Genomic DNA, 15,082 nt, shown 5'->3' with positions numbered 1-15,082 from the left:
AATTTGGATTTCCCCCATTTTGAGCAAGTGCCAACTTGACACTGAACCTCAAGAACTTTCCTTTTCATTAGCTGACATTAGTCCTGCAGTTATGTGATCTATGGCCAAATTCTTCTCTGTTATAATACCTTTGAGACACTCTTCTGCTAAGTATTAGGACGAGTTCAGACTGGCAATTTGAAGTGCTAGGGAGTCGTGGCAAAGAAAACCCGGAACAGACCTGGAACGGCTTGATTGTGGTATTCCCGTTCACACTGCAGCGAATGAAGCAGGAGGATACCGTGGAGGAAGCGCAAGGGAGCGTTCACACTGTTTGGCCGCCTTGTCAGTGGCTGTTTCCATGCTGGGCTGCATGCACCATGCACATGGGCGCATTGGCAAATAGGGCAGGATCGTGCAGGCACCAATGGCGCCTGCCCGCGGAAACAGCCGGTGCCTATTATCAATGACTGAGGGTTGTTCCCGCCTTAGCAGCGCTTGCGTTCACACTCAGGGAACCAGAATCAACCCGCTCTAGACACGGTTTGCTACCACTTTCACCTGGTATCTTTTAAACTCGGGAGGGAAGCGGCACAAGACGACTTGAGTGCGGCTGGGGGATGCCTGAAAGATGTGCCTGTGTGAACCTGCCCCTTTAATCCGCTGCTGAAATGCTTCTGAAATGTTTGGCTGCCGAGCCAAACTGCCAGTCTGAATGCAGCCTTAATGTGACAATCTTCCGATTTCACTAGAGGCATAATGTTATTTTTATCATCATTCTGTAATTGTTATTGATATTTGTGATTTTTATTGGCTCAAGACCTCCAGTCAAAGGAGCTTATTTTTAATTTTAAAAAGTATATGTTAAAATGGGAAGGGTAATCATTTGTGCTTAATTATTTAAATGTGGTATACTAGATTCTCTTTCTAACGTCTCTTCTTATCTCCACTTCAGTGCTTAAGAAGAGGGGGGGAATTAAAGCCTATAGCTACTGCCGGTGGTCTCTGATATACAGGTACACATCTTGGGAACATTGATGGGAGCTGATAACAGGCAACTTTAGAGAGCCTTAAAAGCTACTAAAGAAACTAACAGGGCCCATTAGATTTTCTGTCATGCATATGATGAGAAAAATACACCAGCAGAAAATCTGCTTGATTGTCCTACTGTGACAGCCGCAGCTATTGTGCTGGGCGGTGGGGAGCTTTTTGGGGTGGTCATTCCACCTTTGGGGTTTATGCTCTGCTGGCTTGTAGTCATTTCAAGGACAGGATCCAGACAGAAAGGGCTTTGTGACAGGCGACTGCAGTACAACATGCGACGCAGCAGTTTGACAAGAAGGAAAAGCTTCAATCAAAGGAGTCTGGTCTGGTCCAGTTTCCCGTTTCAGCTCTAAGCATTCAGTGTCCCACAAAAAGGCCACCCCAAATGGCTGGTAAAGAAATTATATTTAAGCCCATCTGAAGTGCTTATTTTCATCTACTTTTATAGTGACTCAAAGGAAGGTAAAACTCATACAAATGAGAATTAAAATGTAATATAATTTATTTATTTATTTTGGGTTTTATATCCCGCCCCATCCAATATTAAATGGTGAAGGGGGAACCAGCTGCCATAGTGGTTGGGGGGGACTCAGTTGAGCTGGATTTTTTAAAAGTCCAGTGGCACCTTAAAGAATAACAATATTTATTTCAGTAGAAAAGAGCAAGAGTCCAGTGGCACCTCAAAGATGAACAAAATTTGTGGCAAGGTATGAGCAAAATAAAACAAAAAGCCCAGTGGCACCTTCAAGACTAACATTTATCTCAATATAATATTTCATGACTCACAGCCCACTTCCTCAGATATCTAAGGAAGTGAGCTAGAACTCATGGAAGATCATATTGAAATAAATGTTGACAGATCGAGATGGGTAACACATGCAGATATCTGAAGAAGTGAGCAGTGACTCACGAAAGCTCATACCCTGCCACAAATTTTGGTAATCTTGAAGGTGTTACTGGACTCTTGCTCTTTTATACTGCCACAGACAGACAAATACAGTTACCCATCTTTATCTATCGACATTTATTTCAATATGACTTGGCGGTACTTTCCATCACCAGATCTTCTTAGGAGTGCTCCTGCGGTTGTTTTCCTTAAGTGTCGGGAATGACTATAGATATCTTTACTATTGTTATTACGAGGTACTAAAAACAAATACTCCAAAATTACATGATTTTGTTTTTGTACTTCAGTACTGAATACCTTCAAGAATAATCCCACATTGAATCCCTGTAACTAAAGTAGATTCCTTCCATCTTATTTCCCTCTGACTCATTTGCAGTCACTGGCAATTAAGATATACATTCAAATGCATGAATGAGGCCAACATCTGGAAAACTGCCCATTGGCTTGCTGTTTATGACCACCCACTTTTTCTTCAGACACAGTAAAAGTTAGTCTATGTAGAGCATTTTTTCAGTGTTCATTCAATTTGATGTATATTATCCCAGTCCTGACAATACCTCTTTATCATAGCTGATTTTTAAAAATTAATTTATTTACTTCATTTATACTCTGCCTTTCTCCCCAGTCAGGACCAAAACCAGCTTACATCTTTCTTCTCTTCTTCATTTTACCCTCATAACAAGCCTGTGAGATAGTTTAGGCAGAGAGTGTGACTGGCCCAAGGTCACCTACCTAGCTTCCACGACAGACTGGAGATTTCAAATTTGGGACTCTCAGATACTAGTTCAGCAGAGATAGGGTTGCATTTGTGGCTAAGATCTGAAGCTCACAACTCATTCTTGTTGCCTACGCACAACATTGGTTACTTCCAGTGCATCTTTCAGGTCCACACTGCATTCCTGGATGTAAGTTAAACATCTGGCAGGATGCAGGAAAGAGCCTTGGGTTCACAATCATGTGTAGAGTTTGGAAAATGGTCTACATAAACACAAGTCTACTTTGCAAGCATGTATGCATCCGGACATATTAAATATTTTACATGTACAAGCAGGGTGTGTGTGTGTGTGCATGAGCCCAAGGCTTACTTGTAAGTTTTGTTCCATATAGATCTTACTCCCAGTCAAGCCTGACCTGCCAAGTTCTTTCTATGTGGAGTTTGCTCCCAGCAACTCTCTGCCTCTGTTGGCTTCTCCTCAATAGTACTACTTTGTGTGTGTGTGTGTGTGTGTGTGTGTGTGTGTGTGTATAGTGCCATCAAGTCGCAGCCAACTTATGGCAGCCCTGTAGGGCTTTCAAAGCAAGAGATGAACAGAGGTGGTTTGCTGTTGCCTGCCTCTGTGTAGCAACCCTGGACTTTCTTGGTGGTCTCCCATCCAAGTACCAACCAGGGCCAACCCTGTTTAGCTTCTGAGATGTGATGAAATCAGGCTAGCTTGGGCCATCCTGGTCTGGGGGGCAAGCAGTGCCCTCCGCCCAAACTGACTTTCACCTCCTGAAAATCACTATCCCAGCATTTCAAGAATGGAAGATGGAATGTTATATTTTGTTACATCAGGTTATATTTTGCCCTTCCAATGTTTTGTTTTGTTTCACTGTGCTTCTCTTTAAAGAAGCAACCGAAGACTGCTTTTATCTCCCAGATGTATCTCAGTCTACCTCCTCTCCCATTTCCTCTTTAAAAATGGACCGTGATGTAGGTTTATAGTGTCCTGTTGCAATATATTGTGTAATATATCATAATTGCCACCTATCACATGTATGACAGAAGTTTTAAAAAATTATCATCATCATCATTTTGAGACTGAGCAAACATTCACCTTCCACCCCCAAGGTGATCCCATCAGAATAGACAATTACTTGATATTCATATCAGATTATATACAGATTTTATACAGTACTGATACTCAGCTCCTTTGGAGGTAGGGAATAGGAAAGAGGGCATAATACACCTGTTAAACAACCCACAACAACATTACACAAGCTTGAGTACAAGAAAGCAGCACAATATTGAATCCAACTGGAACAGCAGAGGAAACTTAAGCAGGCAAAATGGAATTACCTGGGCTGGATGTTTGCCAGGACCCCAGGTGAATTGCAATTCTAATCATTCCAAAGTGCAAGGGGATCTTTAATAAGCAAAAGTAGACAGGCAGGGAGCAAAGTAAAACTTCTTATTTCGAGGTCTGAAAGTTTCAGGATTATGTTAGACATAAACCTTGTTATTCACAGAAGAGAACTGCAAATCTGGCACACATTTTTACCTCCCAAGGCACGTCAGCTGCCCAGTATGATATGAGGTCAGCTATCAAATAGCTAGTGCTGTTGCGTGTCTCTTATCAAACACAGTCAAAATACTACATCATATTGCATGTTATTCAAATAGGGAGAACATTTTGTGGCAAAATGCCCCTCACCACACTGTAAGCCTTTAAACTATACAGTAAGTTTAGGAACAAATCATATTGAGAGAAGACAAATCAGGGTGAAGGCTTTTGGAGTCCTCTCCAAATAACTGAGCATGGACTTAAGTAGATATGAATAGGAGGGTTGTCAGGTCTAGTCTCCAAGGAGGCTCTTGTATCTTTACAACAGGAGGGAATTCCTTTACTTACAGCTTTTCTCTTGGTATTATTATGGTGGGGAAAGCTGCACCCAACAAAATCCTCTTTTGTAACTGACTCCTACAGGATCTCTCTAAGGTTTGCACCTGAGAACAAAAGGGATGCCAGTTTTTAAAGCAAGTACCTCTAGGTTTGCATTTAATAACTGTTTGATCTATAGGAACTGAGTGGTGATACTGTTCAGCTTTAGCCCATGAAAAGCTTTGCTGATGATTTCTGCAGATCAAACCTGTTAAAGGGCTAGGAGAAGGTCAGAGTGTTTTGTTTTTTCCTGGCCTGTTGGCAACCCTACTGACAGCCCTAGTGTGGAGGGATTGGATTTCTCAACCCCTTTTAAATTTTTATCTCTCTGCTACAGGATTTCAGAATTCTTTCCTTTGTTCCCCCACCTTTGTCATCACTCTCCCCTCTCAGGTCCTTGATCTGTTTTGTTTACACTTCAACCTATTTATTCTAGAATAATCCTATTTCTCCTTCAACAGGTCTGCTTCAGAGGAGGAAGCTATCTGAGGTTCTCAGATACCCAGCCTATTCCTCATCACATCTACTCAAAAGGAAGGCCTATTGATTTTAACAAACTGCCAATAAGTTAAATACACTTTGGTGGAAACAGCTGAATTGTTTTTCTGATTGCGTCTTCATACTCTTCTCTTCATATGTGAAGACGGAGTGCACGAAGGACAAGGACAGGATTTTGCCCTCTGCCTGTGCTTCTGACCTCAGTGTGAATTCCGCTGACAATTATACATAGAGGCCAGTGCATGACAAAGACTCTGGCTACATGATCAGGAAGAATGAAAATAATGGCAAAGTCCCCAACTGCATGAACAGATCCTTCCACTCCATGCATGTGTTCAACAGAGTGTACCAAGGTTAGGGGCGCAGCCGGCTAGCAATATGCATCATACCTGTATCAATGTTTGCACAGCTTTCATTACATATGACCTCTTTTAGAACTCTTCTGTTATATCAGGCGCCCAAGCCAGTGTGGAGTAGTGGTTAGACTGCTGGACAAGGATCTGGGAAGCTAGGGTTGCCAATCTCCAGGTGACACCCAGAGATCGCCTGCTATTACAGTTGATCTCCAGATAGCCAAGGCCAGTTCCCCTGGAGAAAATGGCTGCTTTGGGGGTGGACTCTATGGCATTCTACCCTGTTGAGATCCCTCCTTTCCCAAAACCCCATGCTCTCCAGGCTTCATCCCCAAAATCTCCAGGTGTTTCCCAACCCAGAGCTGGCAACTCTATGGGAAGCCAGGTTTGAATTTCCATTCTGCCCTGGAAGTTTGCTGAGTGACCATGGATCACTTACTCCCTCTCAACCTAACCTACCTTACTGGGTTGTTGCTGGGATGACAAAATGGAGGAGTGGAGAATGATGTTGCAAGCCACTGCAAGAGAATATCCGTTGGGGAACAAAGAGGATATAAATATCTAAACTAAATAAATCTTATATACACTTACTCGAGAATGGGTCTCACTGAAGTTACAAATTACTTCTGAGTACACATGCGTAGGTTCTGGTGGCGAAATGATTTAAGTCTTGAGGCTGTAAGTAAAAATACATGAAAGAATTAGTTTTTGTGCAGATAATATATTATGTGTTTGAGGTGCTTCTCTGGTCTGCCTTATGCAGTAATATGGTTAAAGTTCATAATTTACAATGTTTCCTTGTTAGCTTAAAACTCCCCCCCAATCCTTCTAGAAACAATTAGCTTAACAAAGCATTACATTGATTTATTGCTTTTTTAAAAAAGGAGTTGGCATGTCGTTTTAACAGACGAGAGATCAAAGGACTAGAGATTATAACTGAATTGTCAAAATTATCTCTTTAATGACTTTGTCTCAATGCAAAAATTCCTAACACTTGATCTTAAGATCACTTATTCGAAAGAAAGCTCTGACTTCTGAATAAGTAAAATGTGAAACCTGGGTGAAGATGGTATCAAAGTCCTTTTCACTCATCTATTTGATTTAAAGGCAAGCCGAAATAAAAGCATTTTTTCCCCTTCACAATATTATTTGTGCACCACAGCCTTGAAATAATATCCAGGCTCCTAAATAGTATAAGATCAACTAGACATACATTTTATTTGAAACTTCTGTACTCCGCTCTGCCATATCTGTGTGAAATTTGTCTGTGCTGAAGAGGTCCTTCCAGGGGGTGGTGACAGTTCGATGAAGAAAGCATTGCCTGAAAAGGCAACATGACAGGGGTTCTGTCTGACATAGACCTTAGCAGCATGGTAGAAGTTGAAGGAGGGAGCACAGTCAGACTGGGGCGGGGGCAGGCTCTGTTAATGGTCATCCTTAGCAGACCAGTGACACAGAGTTAAATATCATAAACATGAGCTTAGGAATGGCTCGACTCTTCTTTCCACTCAGATTAGGCCGGCAACCAACTAGAGAGTTCTTTGGAGAATTCAAGACAGCTCAGCGAGGAATCACAGCTTCAGGCCGCCACTGAGAGCTGCAACCCGCATCTCCTTTTTCTCTCTCCTGTGGTAACATCTCCTGTTCTAAAATTCACAATGTGATATCTTTGTATTGCCCATTTCCCTGGCTCTGCAAATAGCTGCTGATTGTTGAGCACAGGTTGGAAAAGGTTGGAAAATTTCCACGACAACGATATCTTGTCCTATGGTTTAATGCTTCTGGGGGGCAAAGAGGAAGAAGAGAGACGGGGAGTTTCAGCTTCATGCCATGTCAGCAACAGGCCCAGTTCTGATCAGGCCAGTGGCATGGTGGCAACAGGAAATCTCATTTTTCTCTCTTATGCCTTTTAAATTGCCCAAACAGCCATGGGGAGAGGGCTGCTTCTGCACTTTAAAAGGCCCTGAGGGGGAGAACAAAATCGCCTGTTGTTGTCATGTCAACAGAATCAGACCCTTGTGGCAGTTTTTAAATGGCTAAATTCTCATCTAAATTCTCCTGAGGTTGGCCCTGAGGCTGCCATCATGTCTAGTCTGGCCCACAATCATGTTCACAGGTTTGGGAAACACCTGTAAAATCTGTGTGACCCTGTAGACTGGGCCCTTTACTGGAGTGGGGTATGTGTGGTATTTTGTCCCTGAGGGGGGATGTAGGAGAGTCCTGAAAGAAGAGACAGTTCCAAGTGAAAAAAGAGTTCTGAGGAAAAAAGAGAATCCTGAGGGGATTGGAGAAAAAAGGAGACAGAAGCCAACTGGGTCCAAGGGCAGAGAAGCCTCAAGAGAGCTGCAGCCACCAGAGATCTGCAGCCACACAAAAGGCCTGAACAGCAGCAGCAGCACCACCTCCATCACCACCACAGACAGTCAAGGCACAGCAGGAAGAGTGTAAGAGACTCTCTCAGAAGGTCTCAGAGAGACAGTAAAAGACTCTAATCACCTCTTTGGTTCCAACTTTAAGTTGTATTGTCTAAGTTTGTGTTTTGTATATGTGTGTCCTGCTTTGATTCCCCATCCCTCTTTGTGGAATTAAACCCTACTTCTATTTTAAGTTCTACTTTTATTTGGTTATAGATGATTGTTTGATCTCCCTCCCTCCCTCCCTTCCTTCCTTCCTTCCTTCCTTCCTTCCTTCCTTCCTTCCTTCCTTCCTTCCTTGCCTGCCTTTCCTGCCTTTCCTGCCTTTCCTGCCTACTGGCCTTTCGTCTTGCTAGGCAATGGAGGTCAGTGGGATGGAGGCACCACTGCTTTTCTTTTTTTGTCACCTTCCCCCCCCCCTTAACAAACGCAGGTCCCATAATTTCTTCCTTCAGATGGGGTTGGTGAGAGAAACTGGTGTTACATCTGTTTGACCAAAAGCAACAGAAAATAAACAAGCGGGTTGAATCCAACCCGTTTTCTGCTGGGGATAAGGAAGGATGGTCCTGCAGGGATATAAGGCATGTGGGATGAAGGCTTCAGTAAGGATGGGAAGTGGCTGAGACTGAATGAAAAAAAACTGGCTAGATCCAACCCATGGGCACATAATACAAGTCCTGATTGTCAAGACAAAATTTATTTATATCCCTCTATAGATTTTTATTTGGGGGGAGAAACCTGGTCTCCAGCATGAAGGATTGTTAAAAACACTTTGTATTCTAGCTCATTCCTTGGTTATTCTATTGGGGGGGGGAAACAATATTTTAGAAAAAGGGTAATTTAATGTGGAACGCTAAGCATCCAATCCTCTGGATAGCAGCTTGAGGGAGTTAAGTATCATTATAATTCATTAGGTCTTAGGAGGAACAATTTAGCCAGGTGCCTGTTCATCAGGTGGCATTTGTTCTTTCACAACAGGTGTCTTAGCACTTCCTATTCTAGATATTACCTTAGTCTTTTTCAGGTTGGAAACTGCAGTTTGACACAATTAACAGCATAGACTATCTGATGAAGGGAACGTTGACTCTCAGAAGCTAGGGTTGCCAAACTTCAGGTGGTGGCTGAAGATCCCCCATTATTACAACTGATCTCCAGGTGACAGAGATCCATTTACCTAGAGAAAATGGCTGCTTTGGAAGGTGGGCTGTATGGCATTATACCCCATTGAAGTCCCTCCCTTCCCCAAACCCCACTCTCCTCAAGCTCTACCCCCAAAATCTCCAGGTATTTCCCAACCTGAAGCTGCCAACCCAACTCAAAAGATCATACCATGAAAATCTTGTTTATCTCTAGCCGAACTAGGATATAGCATTCAAAAGTGCAAATCCTACTTTCAACAAACAAGGTCAGCTTGATTCAGGTCTTATATCCCAAACCTTCAAGTGGTTATGGTCAGCTAACAGCAAAATAAAGCTTTGTCGGTCTTAAAGGTGTCACTGAACTCAAACTTTGTTCAGCAGACTCACTTATGCATTTCAAAACACACGGATACAAATGGTAGATATAATACACAGCGACAGGATACATGAAAGAATGTCTAGCTTTCCTGAATGCAGAAAATAATTCACTTTTGAAAAATTTGCCTCACTCTACAATTCCATTAATCTGGTGGTTTCCCCCCTTAATATTGTTTTGTATCCTCAAACAAGGATCAGAAATTCTAACATTTGCAGTTTGGTTTACACTCCCCAAATTGCCTCCAGTTTTTGTCATAGGTGGAATTTCAGATTGGATGTAACACAATATGCTATCGATCGGGGACTGTTGTCAAAGGGAATTGAACTAGTTAAGCTAAAAACAACAACAAACCATTAATAAAAACCTTAAGAGACATATCCTGCTACTGAGCTCTGCCAGAATAGGTTCTCAGCTGAAACAAGCCTACTATGCCCATGCCAAAGATTAGACAACTCTTTCATGAACCTTAATTAAATGTCTTGTCTTTGGCAGGAAAAGCACTATGATGCTGTTAACGTTTCAAGGAAAAAAACTGAAATCTTGCCTTTGGTCATCTGATTTCTTCTCTTTCTGGTTTACTACCTCACTTGAAGAAGGCATATCGGACACCTTGACCTGAAATGACAATGACTGCAATCAGACTACTGTCTTTAGGTACTCTTCTCTCACAACCCCAAGGAGTCTCTCATTCACCCAAAGACTTCACCATTAGTACCCTGTGGAGCATGTCAAATGATAACAATCTTCTCAATGGAACTAACAGCAAAAACAACCAGTGAGTCCCAGAATTCCAGGCAAACCTACACATACCACTGAAATGTAAACATGCTCAGACAGAGACAACAACAAGAACAAAACCGTAAGCTTTTTACCCTTTATATAGAACCTAGGTGTCTCTATTGTGTTTTGCTGAACCAGTTTTGTTCTTCACGCCACTTGTGTAATACAGCACCCTTGCTCAGTAAAGTGCCACATGGCATTTACAGGACATGCATTACAAAGAGACTTAGCCCTTCTTAACAGACAGATCTTAGCCCCATTTTGTCATTACAGTTCTGGCACTCCAACCTCAGGAAACAGGACAGCATGCAACCCACAATCTTTCTGATACATTCAGTTGCCATTTTGTGAGACAAGGGCAATATACTATTTTCCAGCTCAGTACAAACAAATGCACACCGTCCAGACCATGGTGTTTTTAGCTGCACCTATTGGGGCTGGACAATAGCAGTTGCCCTATTCACACAAAATGGCAATTGTATGTATTGAGAGGATCGCACACAGTGATATATCACTTTATGCATGGTTGGATTGCCAAAACTGTAACAACTGAACAGGGCTAAAGAAGGTAGAAGAAGGAGTTGTGTGTTACTGCCAGATGATATTAATATGTTGTATATGCTTCAAAACAGTATTTATTTATTATTGCAAGGTTATTTAGCATCATGCAAGAGAGTAGAATGAAGAAGAGGCCAGATCCTTACACTAATCTTTCCATGCTCAGTCCATGCATATATACAATTGAATTTGTGAATGAACTTGATAGAAAAGCATCAATGATGAATCCATATGAAAAACTGTGATGTCACATCTATGGTTGTCTCATGTAGATATGTACATTATCACTTAATATGACAGTCACTGAATGATGAAAGCACGTGTAAAATGGCCTTCAGCCCATCTTGTGCTTTGCTTTCATTTCATACAAAACAATTTTTTAGATATGTACATTATCACTTAATACGACAGTCACTGAATGATGAAAGCACGTGTGAAATGGCCTTCAGCCCATCTTGTACTTTGCTTTCATTTCATACAAAACAATTTGAGAAATATATATTTTAGTGGAAAAATACAGAATGGAGCCGAGTCACCAAAACATTCATAAACTGAAACGTTCAGGTTCTGTCCATAAAGTTATATCTTAACATTCTCATAAAGTGGAAGGATCTTACAAACAAAGATTTTGTAGGTTATTCATTTTCTTTGTGTATATATTGTTTATAAACCCAGCACTAACTAAATAAAAATTCAGTGTGCTGGTATCTTCCTCTACTGCAGCAGCAAGTAGATCTAATAAAATCCTTACATTTTACAGCTGAAGGTATGTCAAATACAGTTTACATTTCTCCGCCAGTAATTATATTTTTGGGCAAGTGGCTGTTAAAAGACAGACTCAACAAATAATAAAGGGTTTTATCTGAGAGGAGAAACAAGCATTTTTATCAAGATGAAAGGGGCGCAATAAATTTAGGAGACCTCACATACAGCTGTAATATAATAAATTAGGAGGATTAATGGAACTGCGGACTACTGTAGTAACACACAGTGGTAGAAGGTCTATTTTGGGGAAGCCGCTAATACAGTTTATCATGGACTCCATGGGAATTCCCACAATATATTAGTTGTGGTATAACAATAAAGCGCACACAGTAAGGGGTATGTCTCTTTTGACACACATTCTCTTCCCACACTTTTTTCTACCTGGGAAACAACTCTGGTGCAGTTTAATTACACTCCAAAGCAATGAATTAGCTCAGGCCCTAGCCCTCTGACAGCAAGGAGCTTGGCTGGACCACAGGGGTCTGTCCTTCTGTGACACCACAGACTGAAGAAGACTTGGGGATGGGAATGGAAGGTCTCTCATGTGACACTGGCATCTTGCTAGGCTACAACTGTCAACCACAAGCTCAGAGATCCTAATCCTGTTTGTATAAATATCCTCACACTCCAGTTATTGCATGTGGACTTTTATGGAATATGGGGTGGGGGGGCAAGTCCATGCCCTATAAACCCATATGGTAGCATTCTAATTGTTTGACTTGTTAAAAGGAAGCTGGCACCAAAACCAGAATACTTGGTTTTCCACAGCAGATTTCAACCACAGGCTCATGAAATACACAGAAAATCTGTGGATTCCATCAGCAATATTTATAAACAGATTAATTCAGAAGGAGGCTCTGTTACCTACAATGGGGCTTAAATTGCAAATATAGGAGGAGGGGGGGGAGGAAGAGATTGGATTTATACCCCACCCTTCACTTGGAGTCTCAGACCAGTTTACAAACTCCTTTCCCTTTCCCTCCCCACAACAGACACCCTGTGAGGTAGATGGGGCTGAGAGAGCTCTTAGAGAACTGCTCTTTCAGGAACATCTCTGACAGAACTATGGCTTGCCCAAGGTCAACCAGCAGCTGCAAGTGGAGGAGTGTGGAATCAAACCTGGTTTTCCCAGATTAGAGTCCATGCACTTAACCACTACACCACACTGGCTCTGAAGTAAGCATGTATCATAGTTATAAGGTGTGATAGATAATCTGCCTAGGGTGGGGACCCACTCCGTGTCATCCAGTGGGCCACTGAGATCCATAATTGCAGAGATCAGGATAAATGTACCATCGCCCTTAGCTGATAATAGGGGATGTGATGGTGGTAAAAGCAGGGTTTTTTTCTGTGATGGTACTGGTCAAATTAATTCATGCTGTGGTATTTCCAGTTACTATGTATGGGCGTGAAAGCTATTCAATGAAGAAAGCTGACAGAAAGTTGAATAATTTGAAATGTGGTATTGGAGAAGAGTTTTACAGATACCATGGACTGCCAAAAAGACAAGTGGGTTCTAGACCAAATCAAGCCTGAACTCTCCCTAGGAGCTCAGATGACTAAACTGGTCACATTATGAGAAAACAAGAGTCACTGGAAAAGACAACAATGCTAGGAAAAGCCGAAGGCAGCAGGGAAATACCCAACCTGGGATGGATTGACTCAATCAAGGAAGCCAGGGCCCTCAGTTTGCAAGACCTGAGCAACACTGTTAACAACAGGGTGTTTCGGAGAACATTAATGCATAGGGTCGATTAAGGCATTTAACACATAAAGGTAAAGGTAAAGGTTCCCTTGCTCGAAAGCCAGTCGAGTACGACTCTAGGGTTGCGGTGCTCATCTCCGTTTCAAAGCCGAAGAGCCAGCGCTGTCCGAAGACATTTCCGTGGTCATGTGGCTGGCATGACTAAACACCAAGGCGCACGGAACGCTGTTACCTTCCCACCGAAGTGGTACCTATTTATCTACTTGCAATTTCTTGCTTTCGAACTGCTAGGTTGGCAGGAGCTGGAACTAGAGATGGGAGCTCACTCCATCATGCGGCAACTCGGGTCTCGAACTGCTGAACTACTGACCTTCCACAGCCTGCAGTTCAGCGTCTTAACCACTTGAGCCACCGCAGCTTACACACACACTTACTGGCACCTTTTTCGGAGCTCTCCCAGGTCCTGAGGGGGGAATTGGTGGTAATTGATATATAAGCACCCCCGTTTAAAAACAAAAAAACAAAAAAGGCACTGGGTAAGGTTTGTGGGAAGTTGGGGTTGGCTGTGAGTTCAAACCAGTTCAGCCATCAATGTGTGGCCTTCCTTGAGCAAGTCCCTTGAGCAAGTCTCAGCCTAGCCTAATTTTAAAAAGAGTGTTGTTGCTACAAGATAAAATCAGAAAGTACTTGGCCTGATGAAAACAAGAAACTACAACAATGAGTGAGATTTCTGAACAAGCCAGTTGCTCAGTTTTCCAAGCACAAGATTGTAGGTCATCAGCGGCGTAAACTGAGACTCAAGTGTCCAAAAAGCTTGCAATGAAACTAAGGTTGGCACTTTAAGAAAACTTTCTTGGAAGTAGGCCCTACTGAATAAAAGGGACTTCCTTCTGAGTATACTTTAGGCTGTTATTCAATGGGATGTACACCCAGGAGAGTGACCTGAGGGCTGCAGCCTTACTGCCTGGTTCTAAACATGCTTATCCACCATGATCTTTTGGATGTATTCAGACTTGAGCCCTAAATTTCCATGGGATTCATTCCCTATTTAGTGGCCATAAGATTGTAGCCTGATCTTATGGAGAACTATTTTGATCTAAACTAGCTGAAAATAGGCTGAATGCCTCAATTGGCACAGGACCAAGCTATGAGACTACAGTCCTATGGCTAGGGTTGCCAACAATCTGGAGAAAAAAATGTCTTGCCCCTTTAATAGAATCTTAGGCTAAATTCACACACACTAAATAATCCACTTTCAAATCCACTTTCAATGCACTTTCCAAGTGGATTTCGCCAGTTCACAGAGTAAAAATCCCGTTGGAAAGTGCATTTAAAATGGATTGAAAGTGGATTATTTAGTGTTTGTGACCACAGCCTATATTTGTCTAAAACAGCATGAGAGCCCAGCATAACCTGCCATTGACTGTGAGGCATTTGCGAGCTATTTCACAGATAAGATCATGACACTCCGCCAGGACCTCTCAACCACAATTGAGACAGTAAGAGAACCGGAAGCCCCTTGTCCATCTTCTGGTCCAATATTGGACCACTTCAATTGACTCTCCCAGGAGGAAGTCGACAGGATCCGGGCAGCGGTAAGGCCAACTACTTGCCTTCTTGACCCATGCCCTTCCCGGTTGGTGAAAGCCTGTGGGGAGAGCATTAGGGTCCCTCTGGGAGAAATTATCAGCTTGTCCCTTTCTACTGGGACTTTCCCAGAGGCTTTGAAGGAGGCAGTAGTTTGTCTGCTCCTGAAAAAAAATCATTGGACCCTATGGTCTTAACCAACTACCGCCCACTGTCAAGCCTACCGTTCCTGGGTAAGGTGGTTGAGAGAGCGGTGGCTGAACAACTCCAGGTTTTCCAGGATGACGCTTCTGTCATGATCTGGGCTGTGCCACCAGAGGCCTACTAGGCCT

This window comes from Gekko japonicus, unplaced genomic scaffold, assembly GCF_001447785.1.
Source record: "Gekko japonicus isolate JY-2015 unplaced genomic scaffold, Gekko_japonicus_V1.1 scaffold2444, whole genome shotgun sequence".
In the NCBI taxonomy this organism is placed as follows: domain Eukaryota; kingdom Metazoa; phylum Chordata; class Lepidosauria; order Squamata; family Gekkonidae; genus Gekko; species Gekko japonicus.
This window is presented reverse-complemented; position numbering follows the sequence as displayed.